The sequence below is a fragment of the Olea europaea genome, chromosome 1 (genome assembly GCF_002742605.1).
Source record: "Olea europaea var. sylvestris chromosome 1, O_europaea_v1, whole genome shotgun sequence".
In the NCBI taxonomy this organism is placed as follows: Eukaryota; Viridiplantae; Streptophyta; class Magnoliopsida; order Lamiales; family Oleaceae; genus Olea; species Olea europaea.
The window spans coordinates 7,277,363-7,283,355 of record NC_036237.1 but is presented as its reverse complement, the minus strand read 5'-3'; positions in this window follow the sequence as shown (position 1 = coordinate 7,283,355).

The window sequence follows — 5,993 nt, the reverse complement described above, 5'->3', positions numbered from 1 at the left end:
CTCACAAGACAAGAAGATACTCTGCTTAATCAATATCATGGGCCCTCAAAGATTTAAAATTTAAATTACTTAGCCAAAATAAATACTCATACTCAAGAATACACATAATATTTGTAGATCCTTAAATTAAAACAAAAGATTGATGGTTGGATAAATTGGTTCATATGTATTTTCATCTTCTTTCTTTCTCAACATTAATCATTCACAAAAATAAATAACTCTCTACAATAATTTAGTTCTCTTTCATGGAGAAGTGACATCAGACTAAAACTCACCAAAATTTCTTGCGTGACTTAAATGGGAAGCGGGAGGGAGGTGAAGGGGAAAATTCAACTGGTAGCTGCGGATATTCTAAATCTCCACACAGCATCCCCACGACCTCTTTCATTGAAGGTCGGCATGCAGGTGACTTCTGCAGGCAGAGTAGTGCCACGGTGATGCATAGCAGGGCTTGTTCTTTGTTTAAAGATTGAATATTCTGATCAACTAAATCAAGAAGCTTCGCAGCACAAGATAAATCAATGTCCAATGCTATCAAAGCGTGACTGTCTTTATATAAGATTCTATGAGACCTCAAGTCAAATGACCAAATTCACTACCGAACTCTGAGAGATTTTCAACTCATACTAAAATAGTTAGATGTGAAATCTCAGTTATCAACCAATGGTGGTTGTAGAATGTCCCCATTGGAAGCCTGGGGGGGGGGGGTTATAAGAGTAATCTGAATGAGGGAATACCGTATTTGTTCTTCTAAAAATTCATCCATGTATCCATTTAAATGTTTCACATTTTAGCTAAGAAAGTACCATGATATGTGCTAGCTAGTCTGTTCATAATTATAATATGTGTCTCTTGATTACTAATAACCAGAGAATTTAGGATTAATTATTATTTATAACTTGTATTAGACAATCACAATACCTGCAATGCACAAGTTATCATTGTAAGTATTATGTCATAGGTCCAATCAACTTTGGACATAAATACTTTTATATATAATTAATGCAATTAAATGGCAGATCTATTATTTAATTAATAGACAATTAAATAAATAATAGAGTCCGTAGATTCAAATATTTATAATTTGTTAATCACAAGGAGTTGTGATTGTGAGATACAAATTACATCTGATTGAATCTTAAATCATCCGTGGTCGTAAGTAATAACGAGATACGGATATCGTTATTACGGATAGACCATCACGTGTGGCATTTCTTACTTGTGAAGTAAGTAGCTGATCTCACAAGCTAAAGTGTGGTGACACTTAAATGAACACGTGGATGTTTTTGTTATAGAACAAAACATTGGAGACCCGTCGAGAGATTCCACATGGATAACTATCTGAGTATCAGTGGTTAATCTCTAACGTTCGGTAGTGGAATTGGTCCTTTGACTTGAGGTCGTCATAGTACCTTATATGAGGACAGTCATACTTTGGCGGTGTTGGATGTTGCTCTGAAAAGGGCCGCTAATACGACATCGTTCGGGTACGTCAAGAATCGTATGAAGGTTGTGATTGATCAATAAAGGATTCGTCACTCTTAGATAGTAGGAAATTATGATCTGCGTTTCATTCAATTAAGTTAATGATCAAATCCTTGGCCAAGGTGTACTCATAAGTCGAAAATGAGTTTTCGATTTATATTGACTTAATAGTGGAGTGAAAGATATGATCGATAATCGAGATTGACACAATTCCATATCTCGTAATTGATCGGATCATATTGACGAAGGGATTATAGTTTCACGGTAAACAAACGAATTTGGTTTTGTCATACCACGTGACATTTCCCGTCACATGTATTGCCCTGACACATTGCTAGATGTCAATCAGGGACGACGAATGTGAATTGATGATAAATTAAAAGGGTGTTTTAATTTATCAATTTTGATTAGATCAAAATAATATTTCACGTCGTTAGGTATCGTGATCGGGATCCTAATGGGTTACAAACAAAAGAGAATTGGAAGATTGCAAATTGTCAATTGGTTAATTTAACAATCGTTGGATAAATTAATTATTAGATTTGTTATTTATATTTTCGAATTAATTAATTGGATTAATTAATTCACGGACCAGGTTTAATTAATTGGATTGGATTAATTAATTCACGGACCGGGTTTAATTAATTGAATTAATTAATTATTGGATCAGACCGGGCCGAGCCGAGCCTGTTTGGGTTTATATAAATACATAATTAGGGTTTGAGGTCCATAAGGTTTTCATTATTCTTGCTGGCACAAGAGAAAACTCTAGAAGTTGCAACCTTATTCTCTATGTGGATCACCGTTGGAGGCTGGACAATTGGACAACTGTGGTGGCAAATCAAGGTTGATGGAACTGAAAGAAAAACAAAGAAGTTTGCAGATCTGGAAAAGGTACAATCTTATCACAATTTCTATCTAAACACAAAGGCGATTCTTGGTGGGAATCAAAAATTATTTTAAATTCCGCTGTGCATGTATAAGTAGATTCCCAACAGTGGTATTAGAACCTCCTTTGTGTTTGTTAGAAGTTGATTTATGTGATTGAACAATCAAACGTTGATTGTGATTATTTTTCTCGTTTCTAGCAATTAATATCTCTCAAGTTTTGCATTGGAATCTGAAAATTAAAAAAAAAAATTAATTAAACGTGAAAAACGGCAACTGTTGCCCGCGGGAAGAGCAGCGGCGATAGTCGCCGCTTCTGGGAGCGGCAGCAGGCGCCGCTGCACCAGGCAGCGGCGTCTGCTACCTACACGGCAAGAGCCGCTGCTCAGGCGGCTCCTGTCGCGGGACATTAAAGTGGCGCCGGCCGGCGGTGTCGGCGCCAACAACAACAACAAAATAAAAAAAAAAAAAGAAAAAAAAAGGAAAAATGGTTTTTAGGGTTTTCAGAAAATCGGGTGACAGATTTGGAAGCGGGGGCCTCAGTTGCAATTTTTGAAATTGCAGGCCCCCGCTTGCAATATTATAAAAGGGGTCAAGTTGTAATTTTGAAAAATGACTGCTGTGCAATTTTGTAATCTCGAGGGCCCTGTTGATAATTTGCCAAGGGGTCAGTTTGCAATATTTTAAAAGGGGACTTGTTCTGCAATTTTAAATTTTTAAAGGGTCTGATGTTAATTACAAACTTGGGTCAATTTGCAAGTTTTCAAAATGGTTTTGAATTTCAATTTTGAAATGGTTTTAAAATTAATTTTAATTGGGTTCGACCCATAATTTTGATTTTGACCCAAATTAAAATTTTATTTAAAATTGACGACAATTTTATATTTTTGTTAAAATTGGATTTTGACTTAAATATTAAACTTTGACCCTAAATTGAATTCTATTTTATTTAGGAGTTTTATCCTAAATTAAAATCTTAATTCAATTTAAGTTAGAATTGAATTCTAATTTAGTGTTTAATTAAAATTTGATTTTAATTAAATTATTCACCCAAAGATATTAGAATTAGATTCTAATTTGACGTTTAATTAAAATTTGATTTTAATTAAAATTGCTTCGCCCTAAATTTCTTCTTGAAATTAGAGTTTGACTCTAATTTGGTATTTAATTAAAATTTTGATTTTAATTAAATTAATTCGCCCTTAAATATTGGAATTGGAGTTAGACTCTAGTTTTGTTATTTAATTAAAATTTGATTTTAATTAAATTCCACCACCTTAAATTGTGAAATTAGAGTTTGACTCTAATTTGACTTTTAATTAAAATTTGATTTTAATTAAATAATCCCGCCATTTAATTGTTGAATTAGAGTTGGACTTTAATTCGGTATTTAATTAAAATTTGATTTTAATTAAACATGCTCCCTTATTGAATAATCGATTAATATGCTTAATTGATTATTTAATTATTCCGATCCATTTGTCTAAAAGAGTTTAGACGACTTAATTGCTAGAAATTTGAAACTTATTTGCATATAATATTAGATATTATAAAGGTATACATTTATGTGATGAATGTATTATTAGTGGACGATTATGGACTCGACCATATGGATGTGTTGAATGGTTAATTTTTATTTTTGTCGTTTTATGGGCCGCGAGCTCTTAGTTATTTTGGACCTGCGAGTCCATTATTATTATTGTTATTATGGGCCTGCGAGTCCAATTTTATTTAGGCCTGCGTGCCAACTAGTATAGGATACGTGTTGGAGTTGGACTAATTGAAGAGACAAGAAAAGGCGGAGACCATGAAGATGGTGCATTGACACTGTTCAATGCCATACCCCCTAGGAATTGACCAACTAGTCTTCTTTATTGCTCGGGAAGACTAGATAGTAAAAGTCCATTATCGTCCACATTATATTATATTATGTTTATTTGCATAGTAGATGTATAATAATAATATATATATGATTGTATTATTGTTGATGAGACTCATGAATGCAAAATCCCTCCATAAAATATTAAGTCACATTTGTAATCGCCTTCCATCATTATAGTGAAAATCAGAGTCCTAAATCGTCTCAGCTTGTTGAGTACACTCAAGGCTGGTCCATTAGGGATATGTTTGACACTATGAAATATTTGATATTTCTGAATGATGGGTTTGACTTAACTAAAATTTATCTTTTTTTGAGTACACTCAAGGAGATAAAATTTAGAGGCATGTTAAGCTAACACATAAGATGTGTGAAAACAAAGAGTTGTCAGCTTAATGATCTGGGAGTTATATGGAGATACAATTGATAATAGTATCTACCCAAATATAATATTAGGGCTTGTTGAGTACACTCAAGGTCTTAATATAATAGATGGGATCCCAGCCCACTAGGAGTCAAGCATGGACTCCATAAATTTATGTGAGAGGGTTATAAATTTTATTTAAACAGTGGGAGCATAATTAATTTAATAAAAGACCATATTAAATTAATTGTTGCATTTTATATATATTATTCTTTCTTTTTCGTCATTTATATTTATTGAATATGAGTAACTATATGTTTTGAATAGCATACTAGATGCCAATAACCAAACTATTTTTTTCTTAATTGAAACTGCAATTTGAGAATTGTTCTTATACATGAGAAAATTGGTCACGTCCTTGAGTAACCCTTTCCAGAGACACCCGGTGATGACTCGATTAAAGAAGAGGTGACTACTGTAGTAAACGAAGTGATGATAATAGTACTGCAATGTATGTGATACTTGCAACTACGTCACTGAGTTACAAAAGCAACTTGAGAGTATAGATGTTAACACATAATTCTTCATTACAAAGAGTTGTATGATAATAATCATGTGTGGAAGGATATAAGACTTCCAAACAACTATACCGGTGCAAAATGACAGAGTAATCTTCAATCGATGCTTAGACACTGAAGATGATTGACGTTGAGAAATGTCTCAACTGTATTCAATCATAAACCATGAACTAAGTAGTGACTTGGTCCTGTAATCTCTGTCAGCTAAAGCTATTCACAACTAATTATGAATTTAACGTGAATAAGCTCGAATGCAAAAATATTGAGTTGCTTAACATGATTAGGACTGTTAACCCCTTTATCGAAGTTGGTAGTGGGCAAACCATTGATTCCTTTAAAGATATGAAGAGGAAGTCTAAAGGGGCTTTGTGAAAGCACCCAATATGGTTAAGACAGTATAAGCAAAAGGACAAATACCAAATCTAATGACCCTTGGTTTCATTATAGAATGAAAGGTCATTGGAAGGAATATTGTATGGCTTACGTCTACTTCACGAGTTTCTTAGGTATATGATACCAGGTGTAAATATCGTATTTATACAAATATGGAGAAACTAAAAAGAAGTAGACCACTGCAAAAGGGAGAAGTTGACATACACGTTGGAGATGAGCAAAGGTTGCTACATTACCTGTATGAATATACTTCTTACCATTGCCTTTTGGTTTAGTATTGAAATTAGAGAAATGTCGTTTTATGCCAACTATAGCTGGAACATTAAAATGAATTTTATGTTCGGACATGAACTATTTTAATGTTAAAGACAATTGTTGTTCTTGTTTATCTTGTTAAAGATCCTAA